General features: G+C 50.6%; 1 long non-coding RNA gene across 2 annotated transcripts in view; it reads right to left on the reverse strand.

Moving 5' to 3' along the window:
* Positions 1 to 1,559: 1,559 nt before the first annotated feature.
* LOC105302720 overlaps positions 1,560 to 11,334 on the reverse strand; it is a 42,091-nt gene continuing 32,316 nt past the window's right edge. Inside the window, exons 3-8 of one of the 2 annotated variants that reach the window (XR_002776372.1) lie at positions 10,422 to 11,261; positions 10,198 to 10,297; positions 9,451 to 9,592; positions 6,654 to 6,802; positions 2,372 to 5,727; positions 1,560 to 2,107 (exon numbers count right to left, since the gene is read on the reverse strand). This is a non-coding gene — a long non-coding RNA (uncharacterized LOC105302720). Of the gene's footprint in view, positions 2,108 to 2,371; positions 5,728 to 6,635; positions 6,803 to 9,450; positions 9,593 to 10,197; positions 10,298 to 10,421; positions 11,262 to 11,334 lie in introns of those variants that run through there. The other variant, XR_002776371.1, reaches the window with a different exon arrangement.

The raw sequence follows: 11,334 nt of genomic DNA on the forward strand, positions 1-11,334 counted from the left end.
AAATTAGAAGGGTCTGCGTATTGTATTGTGAATGATTTTCAGAAAAGGAGTTAGAACACCTTCCCCAGCTAATTGTCTCGATGTCGACAGAGCCTAATGGTGAGCAAGTTATTTCCTTCATTTGATCCGCTGTTACTCAATCCCATGAGGTGGGGCCACAGAACGTGGCTTTAGATACCAGCCAGTCCCGGCGCTGGCCACCTGCTAGCTTCGTGTGAACAGGAGTCAGGTCAGTTACCCTCTGTGCCCCGGGCCCTTTGTCTATTAAGTGAGGATAATAATATTCCTTAGAGCTACAATCCATGAAAAGTGCTTTATAAGGTGACGAAAATGCTGATGATTATCATAAATTCTAAGGTTAACATTTATAAAAGATAAGGTATTAACATTAAAAATTTTAAACAATCGGTTTACTACAACTCAGTGCCACCACATAGAAGAATCACCCAAAACATAACGTTGGGTAAAAGATGCCTAACACAACAGAGTAGGTTCCCCTTGATTCTGCGAAGGGGCTTCTGAGAGGCCGGGAGTGTTCTACTTCCTGATTTACGTGTGGTTTACATGGGTGTGTTCAGTTGAGATCACGCAACAAGTTGTGAGCATAGAATCAGTGCCCTTTTCTGTCTGCATCATATACTTCCATAAAACGTTAAAATTTTGGATTTAGAAAAATTAGACACTATAGATAAACAGCAACAACAAAAGTCTCCAGATTTCCTGTCTTCCAGAGACAGCCACTCTCAATATTTGGACGTAGAACCTTCTAGAATTTTTCTCTGTATATATACACACACATATTTTACAACAATGAAATCACTCTACATTTTTTGGCCACCCAGTTTTCTCACCGGGCGGGATACTGTGGTCTTTCCATGCCAATAAGTAATCGGTTATTAACTACATAATCCTGGAGTCTATTTTATCAACGACCTATTTTACTATTATAAATACTAATAAATGAGACTTGTTCAGACATCTTTGCCCAGCGGTTGATTATTTTTAGGGTTCCTGCACCTGGATTTTGGGACCCTAGGAGGACACACATCGTTTAGGCATCGCGTTTTCTTCTAGAAAGACAGACCGTGCCAGTGTACGGTCCCATCTGCAGCGGGTGGAAATCCCCCTCCCCCTCTTGCCTTGCAAACGCGGACACTCTCATTCTCTTTAGTCTTTGCCCATCTGGAAGTTACGTGGTGTCACTGAGCACGAGGGCCCCCCCGAGAGGCGCCAGGGGGTTCGGAGCTGACCCCGGGACAGAGCGGACATGGTCCGCCTTCCAGCTCAGAACCGTGGTTTCCTCGGTTATGAAATGGGATCGATGACGGTGTTTCCTAAAGAGAAGTATTAAGTACCTAACGCTGGTCCCAACCACTTCTGACTGTTCTCCCTCCCCGTTCCGGGCTCCTCTCCAAGCTCGTCCCGCCCTGAGGCCCAGGCGTGCCCCCCAAATGTGGATCACACCCCGCTACTCTGCCACTCCCTTTCCTGAGCCCGTCCTCCGTGGTGGCACGCAGAACAAAGCCTGTCCCCCAACCCGAGCCACCCGAGTCCACCTGCCTCCCTAAGGAGCGTCGTCCGCTGGCTCTGCCATCCGCTGGCTCTGCCCCTCCCCCCCGCTCACCTGCACTGTGGCTCCTCCTCCCTGTCCTTGCCGCCTTCCCCTTGAAAACCACTTCTGAAGAGAGACCTGCCCTGCCCACCTGCCATTTCCTGTTTAGTCCCTTCACAGATCTCATTACCAAGTGTAATGACATAGTCCTGCGCTTGCTCTGGTGTTTTCTGTCCCCCCCACCCCCACCCCACTCCCAGTGAGCTCACCGAGAACAGAGACAATGAACCTTCTCGGTTCTCCGCCGCGGCCCCAGCCCCTGCTCCCAAGGAGATGTTCAGAAAGCCCTGGCTGAGGGAATGAATAACCGCTTCGCTTTGCCTCTGGTTTGGTGGCTTCTAAACCCACATCAGCGGGACGTAGCGAGGTAGCTGTCCCATCTGTGGGACTGTCTATCCGGGCGGCTCTCTGTCCGATCCGAGCCTCTCCAGGCAGTTGCTGATCCCTCCCAGTCACCAACTCCGAGTTCCCGGTTCCATTTCGCCTTCCGCAGCTCTGGAATGAAATGCCTGATAGGTCCGACCGTTCAGTGTTCGAAGTGCCTCCCTCCACCTTACTCCTTGGGTGGCACTCCCCCTCAAGGGTTTCGATAAACAGTCATGGGCTCGCTACATGCTCATCGAATAAATGCCCACCGAGTGCCAGGTACTATCTTCAGCACTCAGGATCCAAAGACGAAAAAAGATACAGCATTTCGTAACTTCAAGGAGCTCACAGCCCAGGGAGGGAATAATGAGATGCCATGTAGCCGGTGGATACCTAACTCAGTTTGAGAGAGAGGAAGATCTGGGCAGGCTTCCTGGAGGACATGTCACGGGATCTGAGCCAGATGAAGGGGAGGAAGGCGTGACAAACCTGGGAACCTCATGAGCCCAGATTTGGAACTGAAAAGCAACATTATGCGGTCAGGAAAACAGCAGTTGACTGTTGCTAGACAACAAAGCGCAAGTCAGAAAGACGGCAGGGTCTGAGCAGGGAGGGCGCAGGAGCTGGGTCTAGGAGCCAGGTGTTTGAGCAGAAGAGGCCCCCGAAAGTCCAATGGGGGTGCGGAAGGGCGCATCTGAGGACACATCCGAGACCGGGTGGAATCTGAGGAGGGTCTGAGCTGGGGCAGAGGTAACAGAGAGGTGGGGACAGCTTCAAGGGCCTTTCAGAGTTAAAACCGGTAGGACCTGGTTACTGATTAAGTGTGTGGCAGGCCACCTGAGAGAGAGTGGAGTCGAGCGCTGGAGTCGAGGGCTGGGTGACGCAGCTGTGACTGAATTCCATCCACAACGAGGATGCCTGATGCCTGGCGAGGGGGTGTGGGGAGCTGGACAGAGCAGGCGTGAGTCCTGACATGTAATGTACAGCATAGCGACTACAATTCATCTTGATAACTGAGGTTTTTGGGGTCCCCTTAACGTTGCACGGAAGCTGGTGCCTCATTTGCCCTGGTCCTGGCCCTGAAAATTAAAACCACATTGAAGAACTACTATACGTCACGAGGTTCGAGGCACAAAGTCAAAACACCCCGCACCAACTCTCTCCGACCAATACCCAGAATTTCACCGACTCTCATTTATGGCTTGATGGTCGTGGTCATCACTTTTCTCTTCCTCTCTCCCGTCCTTTATTAAAATGCCTACATTTCCGGCGTCGAACCTCTACCGCTACGTCACGTCAGGGAACCCAGGACGCTCCTGCGTGCGAGTGTTTCTAGTCCCGCTTTACGACGAGCAAACTGAGGCTTGGAGAAGTTAAACGGAATATGTGGCTTCAAGGGCTACCTCTGTCACACTGGGGTGACTTAGTCACCTAGAGCAAGTGCACGTCTATCACACTGCATGTCCCTTAACTGCTGGGAGCCTCGGATTCTTTTGAGTAAAATGTGAAGGCTGATTGTCTATACCTCATAGTTCTGCATAAGGATTAAAGAAGAAAACAGACTTGAAGCGCTCAGCTCAGGGCCCGGCACATAGCAAGTGCTCGATACATTTATTATTATTATATTATTATTGTTATTGTGCAATTGGCCACAGGTCAACAGCTACCAGGAGCCAAGGTCGTGCTGCTACTGAACTCCCAGAATTCCTTGCTCTAGAGGCAGAGTCTCAACCCCAGGTAGGTGGGAAGAAACGAGGTAAAGAGGATCTATTTATCGCCTTCGAATTAAATATGGCAGATTTTAAACCACCACACGTACTATTTTCAACACGTATCATTGCCTTGACCCTTCCCATCGGCTGAGGTGGTCAGTGAGCGGCCACAGGGACAGCTCCCTGACTCACCTGGGAGTGGAGCCCTGGAGTCACAGCCTCCGCCGCCTGCTGTCAAAACTCCAGTTCTGCTGTCTCCAGTTCCGGAGACTTTGGCAAACAATGCCATTTCCATCTGTCCCCTTAAACGGCTATTTCGCAGTTGCAAACGGCACGGTTCACACCTTCCCCTGCTGCTGCGGCCCTGCCTCCTCCCCAAGCAGCACACACTCTTCTCGTCTGGACTCCACGTGTGATCATTGACTCGTACATTTGTTTTTAAAAAAAATCTCCTCTGCTTAAATTCTGTTTAATCACCGAGAGCCCAAGAAACTAGACTCAATTTAAGATCAGCCTCTCTGCCCCTCACGCTCAGCCTTTCTCCTCGTCACCCTGAACGACAGCCCGTGTCCTTCCGAGGGGCCTCTCGCTGTCTGTCTCGAGGGCCTTCCCGTCAGGTATCCCCTCTCTCCAGCACCCACAGTTTTCCCCTCCGTCTGCGGGTCTTACGGGCATACAAATTATTTCCAAGGGCCTGTCTTTCCGAGGAGTCTTCCATGCTGAATTCCTCTCCGGTGATGCAGCCTTGCTTCACTGCCCCACCCCGCTGGCTCTGGCCCCTGCCCTTCCATAAAACTACCCTTCCAAGGTCATCAGACGACGTGCTGCCACGTAAAAGAGACATCCCTCGTCCTCCCTTGGCCTGGCTCTGGGCAGCCCTGGGCGACCGCTTCCATGCTCAGGCGCTGTCTTTCCTTGGCGCCCAGGATTCCACATTCTTCCGAGTCTTCCCTTGGCCTCTCTCTGCCTTCTGGTGCATCCGGGTCGTGTTAGCCTGCTAGGGCTGCTGCAGCAAAGCACCACGGACGGGGGGGGGCTTCAACGACGACGATTTATCGTCTCGGGATTCTGCGTGCAAAAATGAGAGTAAGTGAGCGAGCGACTGGGTCCCTCGCCGTGTAAGTCCCACGTCGACGCGGTGTTTTCACTCACACGATGTTCCTTCGCTGCGTCTTTTTAACCCATCTGCCTGTCGCCTCCCATGGTGGTGAAGACTGGTCTTCTAGTCCCTTCCTACCCCTGCGACGGACAGCGCAAGTAGTGTCTGATGAATAATTAATGGTCGACATTTATTTAGCACAAACGATTTTAAGGATAATTTAAAGAAAGGGATTTGAAAATAAATAAAACGGAGTAGTCTTCAAGGAGCTCACAGGGACCTAAATCGTACGATTTTTTTTCTTCTTAAAAAGAGTATCTTGTTGAATGCAAAACTAAGTTTGGTTTAATATTTGTTTCTTTGTTATACTTTTTATAAAACTTAACAAATCATTAAAAATTTCTTCTGTGGGCAATGAGACCTTATTTTGTCAGCAAGTATGGTTGGTATGCCAGATTCTGGCTGTAGGCGCAATCCGTCCGTGTCGCTACGTGTCTGGCAGGCAAGGTTGCTGGTTCAAGTCCTACTATGTGTACTTGCAGGGGTCCAGGGTCCCTACATTGGGACACATTTGAATCCGAATCCATGTCGTGGGGCGGGGAGGCTCGCCTTTAAAGTCTGGCGCTGGATCTCCACTCCATGCTTCGAAATGAAATCGCAGCCTGCTTTGGCCTTGACTTTATTTGGTCTAATAATAGTCTGATAGGTATGTCGACAGCAGCTTTTTAATTTAACTTTCCCCTTTATTGACAGGAACACAAAGTCTTTGAATTTTCTTGGCATCTGTGAGGTGAGTCATGCCTATTATAGATGCAGAAATGGAAAGAGGAATGGTTTGCATGAGGGCCAGACGGCAAGTCCGAGAATCCAGCGAATCCAGCGCCACGCGCCTGCCCAGAACTCCCGACGGCTACTGCCTTCTCGTCCCTTCACTGGGCCTGGTGGCGACATCAGGAGAGAAAAGCAGTCATGGCCCGTCGACAGGAGAAGAGACAGAAACCAAGAGTTCCCTGCACTTCAAACGGTAATGACAGACCCAGGTTGCATTCATGTTCTGTCCAGCTGAGGCAAAGACATACAAGTAGGGGGTGTCTTCCTTCTCCCCTGCCCCTGTCCCCCTCGGCCTCCAAAAGCCAGCGAGCCCTCAGCCTCTAGCAGATGGGAGCTGGGTTCCGGGCAAAACAATGTTATGATCACAACAGAAGAGGTGAATCGCAACATCGCCGCTCATTGCCCAAGGAGTGTTTGACTCTAAGCTAGAAAACGTGCAACCTTGCACGTTCCCGTTAGAGATGGAGACGTTTCACTTGTCACAAACAGAAGTTCTCTCACTGTCTTGGGTATAATGGGTGTTAGCAAAGGCACCCGTCACCTGCTGAACACCTGTGTGAGCCAGATACCGCTGGGCATTTTGTATGGTCTCATTTAATCCTCATGACCACACTTATTTATTGAGCAACTATTGTGTGCCAGATACTACGTTGGGGACAGGAAAAAATAAATTGGGCACAGTTACACAGTTACACAGTTACACAGTGGAAGGTATAATAATGATCAAATAATTATTCTATGGGATTATAAGGGCAGAGAGGTAAGCCCAGGTGGCCATGGGAACACACAGGAGGAGGCTCAGACCAGGTTTTGGGTTGCCAAGGAAGTCTTAGCGTAGAAAGGGATGTCTCATCACTATTCGATGGAAATTATTATTTCCAGAATTGTCTGAGCCTCATATGATTTATGGAAAACAGAATACTGGCTCCTAAACATGCCACTTCCTAATCTCAGAACCTGTGACTGCTACCTTATGTGTCAGAAGGGACTTTGTTGATGTGATTAAGTTACAAACCTGGAGATGGGGAGATACCTTGGGTTATCTGGGTGGGCCCAACGCAATTCCACGTAAGAGGGGAGCGGGAAGGTGAAGGTCAGCAGTGGGAGACGGGATGATAGAAACAAGAGGCTGGGTGACGAAAGGAAGGGCCACAAGCCAAGGAACACAGGTGGCTCTAGAAGCTGGAAAAGGCAAGCAAATGGATTCTCCTTTAGAGCCTTCGGAAGGAACCTACCCTACCCGCAGTTGGTTATAATCTATCAGACTCACTTTGACTTATTAGAACTATAATAGAAAATCTTGTGTTGTTGTAAGCCATTGGGTTTGTGATTTGTTACAGCAGCAATAGGAAACTCATACGGATTTTATGTCATAATGTGTCCAATGTCATGTTTGAGAGGATGAAGCTAGGGTGAGAACCAAGAGTGATGTCCATTACATCTCAATAAAACCGGGGGGAAAAATCCAAGACGGAATGTTCCAAAGCCCAGGCGGTCTTTTCCCAAAGTTTGTGTTACCGCTTAAAAAAGTCCCGGGGTGCTGCTCAGTTCATATCGCAGAGCTCGTCTGCCAGTTTCTCTCCCCTCCCTCTCGCCTGAAGCAAGAGACAGTAAGGGGCACTAGAGGCTAAATGTGGGGGTGCCAGCTGGAGGACGAAATCCATGGGTGGATTTTTTTTTTTTTTTTACTTTAAACGTGGCTGCTTTATTTGCACTTTTAAAATTCACAGAAAGTTTCGCAATATCTGCTTTTCCCCTGTCGATCAGCAAGGCTTTACGAGACCATGAAAATTTTCATCACACCAGTTGGGCATACTGAAACACAATGGATAGTTTAGAAACGATTTTTTTCGATCAAGAACATTTTGCAAAATACACACTCTGGTACCTTTTTTTCGCAATAGTATAGTGGAAAGAGAACTGGATTTGGTGAAGAGATTCAGGCTCCAGCCTTGGTACTGGGACCGGTTCTAGTGCTGGTACTGATTAGCTCTGAGACTTGAGCGAATTCTTTCCCTTTTCTGGGCCTCATTTTCTGTGTCTGCAGACTAAGGCCTTGAGCTAGATGGTTCTGAAGTTCCTTTAGTGTTAACATCTTACGATTTCTCGAGACGATCAGTAGATCCTGCCCCTCCCCCACCAGCACACACTCTGTGAACCCACTAAGCACCTAATGGGAGTTTAGTCTTAGCATCTCGGATGCCAGTTCATTTATTATTGAACCACAGAAAAGGAAAAACCTTTCTCTTCTTCCAAAGGGTCCAGTGCTGGCAGAGATCGTCTTAGGTTCCCTGAGCTTCAGACCACCTGCAGATTGAGCTGGAAGATTAATTAGCAGTGGGCGAAGTTGAAGAGAATGAACCTACTTTGTCAGTTTAGTCGTTGTGTATAAAGTATAATTTGAATGGTCCAGATGAAAAACCATTCCAGCTAATTTCAGGAAAGGCCGCACTCCACGTTATCTGGTGCCGGAGCCTGACAGGGGAGCTAGAAATATGATCTGGATCTTTGGCAAACGATCCTTGGGGCCCAGCATGCCAGAGTCAAGGCTGTCTCAGATCGTGTGTCCAAATTAAACATCAGTGTGTTAACCTGGAGTGATTCTGAGGCTTCGGCTACGCCGGGGTGATACCTGCGGGTCCCAGGAAGCCTTAGTGATCATTCCCGGCCTGTCACAGCTTTGCATCTTCGAAGCACAGAAGCCACAGCACAGATGTCTCTTCACCTTTCTGCGCTGCTCCCAGACGCACGTCTGTGAAGCTGCTGCTGTCACCCAAACTTCCTCCTTGACACTTCTCTGCTTTCCGCCCTGCAGATGCCCGGCGTACTCAGGAAACACATTGATTATCACCCCGACCAACGACCGTAATAAACGTCCCGTGGTCTTCAGCGATTTCCCCTCCTCCGCCTCTGCCCAGCGCTTGACGTTATCATCACTCTCTTCAGAACCTGTTTCCACCTTTCCCCGCGAAGCTTCGCTCCGCCCGCTCCCCTTCCTGGCAGCTCCTGCCGCGTGTCACCGTCACCGTGGGCTCGTCGCTGTCCCTGCCTGCTCACCCTCCGCCTTTCACGTCTGTCCCTGGTCCCAGCTCTTTCCTCTCTCGATCACCTCATCCAATACATTGGGTTTGATCGGCACCCCAATGTGGACTGCCCTGCAGTCTACAGAGAGCGCTGAGCCCCCTCGCCGGCCTCAGTTTCCACACAGTGAAGGTGCTGGGGTCACAGTGCCCAGTCCCATCTGCCACTCGGAGCAGCTGGGTGAATGTGAACAAGTGACTTAAGCCTCGGTTTCTTTATCTCTAAAATGGGGAGAATAACAGAATCTACCTCATATTCTTGTAGCGAGTATCAAAGAAGTTAATTTGGTAAAGTGATTGGCACATAACAATCACGTAAAACATGTTATCTGTTTTCCTGTTTGAATAATTGAGCCTTTTAACTTGTATACTGTTAGCGTATCAAATACACACCCCTCCTCCCTAAAAAAACGAATCACGTCACGCGCCCCTCGAATGATTCCCGCTTCTGTTGCGGGTGCCGCCTGCCTTCTTCCCGTTTTCTAGACCCGGGAGTCGAAGCCACTTTGAGCCTCTCTCTATTTCGCCCCTTTATCTAGTGAACTGCCACGTCTTGTCTCGCAGTTGGAGTCTGGCTCTTCCTCCTCGGTAGCCTAATTTGCTGTGGCCATTGTCATGGTTCCCTTATCAATGTCCCTCACTCATGTTTTTCTTGCTGCCCGTCCATCCTGTACCTCGTGAAAGTGTCCATCTTGGCATGGAGCTGTGACTGCACACTTCCCTGGTCCCCAACACACTTCTCCTACTCACCTGTCTGGTTGAGTAAGAGCTGGTCCTCCGGTGGGGCTAATGGGGTGTGTTACTCAGCAGGGCCGAGGCTGGGTTCCTCCTGCTTGCGGGGGCGGGGTGGGGTGGGGGGGACAGCCATCTGAGCCCGAGGAGGCGTCAGCTTCTGGTGGGAGAAAATGTGAGTCACTCCGCTGTTCTCAGCGACCGGCAGAGAGTGTACAGAGAATGGAAACTCTATTCTGAATCGTAAAAACATCGAAAATCACACGGGCATGAATAACACTCAATCAGAAACATTTATCAGGCATCTAAGTACCAGACACCATAGCCGGGTGTTGGGGACACAGCGTGAAGGTGACAGTCTTTGCTCTTGGGATTTATGGTCAGAGGGAGAGGGGCGGATCCAGGGGCCGTTATAACAGGGTGAAAGCCACTGCGCTTTTCCACGGGGGTCCACGGAGTGGCACCCGTGGGGGCGGTGGCGGGAGGTGGGGGTGTGGGGGGGAGGAAGCAGCCAGGAGGAAGTGCCACGTTCACAGAGACAGACGCATGAGGAGTCACTCGGCCAAGTGTGGGTGGAGAGGAAAGGTGAGGACGGGGTGTCTCAGGGTGGGGGTGCCCGGGCCCACCAAGAGGCAGAGACCTTGGTGAGCTGGTGCGGCAGGTCTCAGGTGAGCTGGTGCGGCAGGTCTTAGCTGGGGGCAGAGTGAGGGGTGTCGGGAGAGGAGACTAAAGAAGTGAGCCCGATGGGCAGGGAACTCTCTTTACCATGACGAAAGCGTTGGGTTTTGTCCTGGGGGCGCGAGGGAGCCGTTGACAAGCTTTAAGCAGGGACGTGGTCTCATCAGATTTCCTTTATTTTTAGAAGCTGAAAAAAAGGCCAGGATTTTAGTGGAGAAAAGGCTAAGCACATCAATAATTAGAACTCAAACAATTTTAGTAATTCTGTTTCAACAACTGAAACAGTTTCAGTTTTAAGATACTTGATTTACTTGGTTCTTTGCCGCTGATCCTCGAAGTTTACATGTAACAAAGGAAGTCATCGACTGACGTGTGTGCCATTGTCCAGATAAGTATTTATTACAGGACGCCAGAGTCAGCAAGGACCGCAGAGGGGTCTGACTGAAAATGAAGGCGTCGGTGACTGGATGGCGGGTCCTTGCACCGCCTGTCCCTGTGGCCCTGAGTACTGTAAAACCGAGCAAGTCCGGGAGTGGGGGGGGAGGGCGTGATGCAGGCAAGGGCCCTGAGGTGCCCCGGGGCCTGGCCCAGCCCAACACCCCTCCAGAGGTGAGGTCACAGAGAGCTCCCCACACGGGCCTGAAGCAGGTTCACAGGGGAGGATGGTGAGCGTCCGAAAGGCCAGCACTGGGCCCGTGCCGTCATGGTAACAGAAACGGCCCCTTTTAACCTAGTTTTGAAAGGCAGAGACACAGTCTCGCTTCCAGGCCCAGACTCAAGGCTGGCTTAGCAGGAGTTGGTCCTACGCAGCCAAGGTCTTTAGCAAACCATCTCTCTTGTGCCTTAGTCATCCCAGGGGCAGAAAAGCCCATTAGTCGCACAGTGAAGATGACTTACACTTGACAGTTGCTCACAGTGAAGGTTGAAGACGTGGCTTCCCCAAACCCCAAACACCTTTTAAGGTCACTGGAAATGTCAACAACACCGTTTTCTCACAGTATCAGCTGCCACCAACCTGGGGACATCTCTCGACTTTGAGTTAACACTCTAGAGTGCACTTACATTTCGGAGAGAGCCGCATTTTTGTTCCGTCTGTGCACCAGTGAGGTTTCGTGTGCGAACGACACCGTGCAGAGCGGGCCGTGTGAGACCTCTGCCCGGATTCGCGGTCTGGAGCCCACGTGTCTGCCGGGCGACGCTGAGCAAGTTACTTACCCTCTCTGC

This window comes from Pteropus vampyrus, unplaced genomic scaffold, assembly GCF_000151845.1.
Source record: "Pteropus vampyrus isolate Shadow unplaced genomic scaffold, Pvam_2.0 Scaffold279, whole genome shotgun sequence".
In the NCBI taxonomy this organism is placed as follows: domain Eukaryota; kingdom Metazoa; phylum Chordata; class Mammalia; order Chiroptera; family Pteropodidae; genus Pteropus; species Pteropus vampyrus.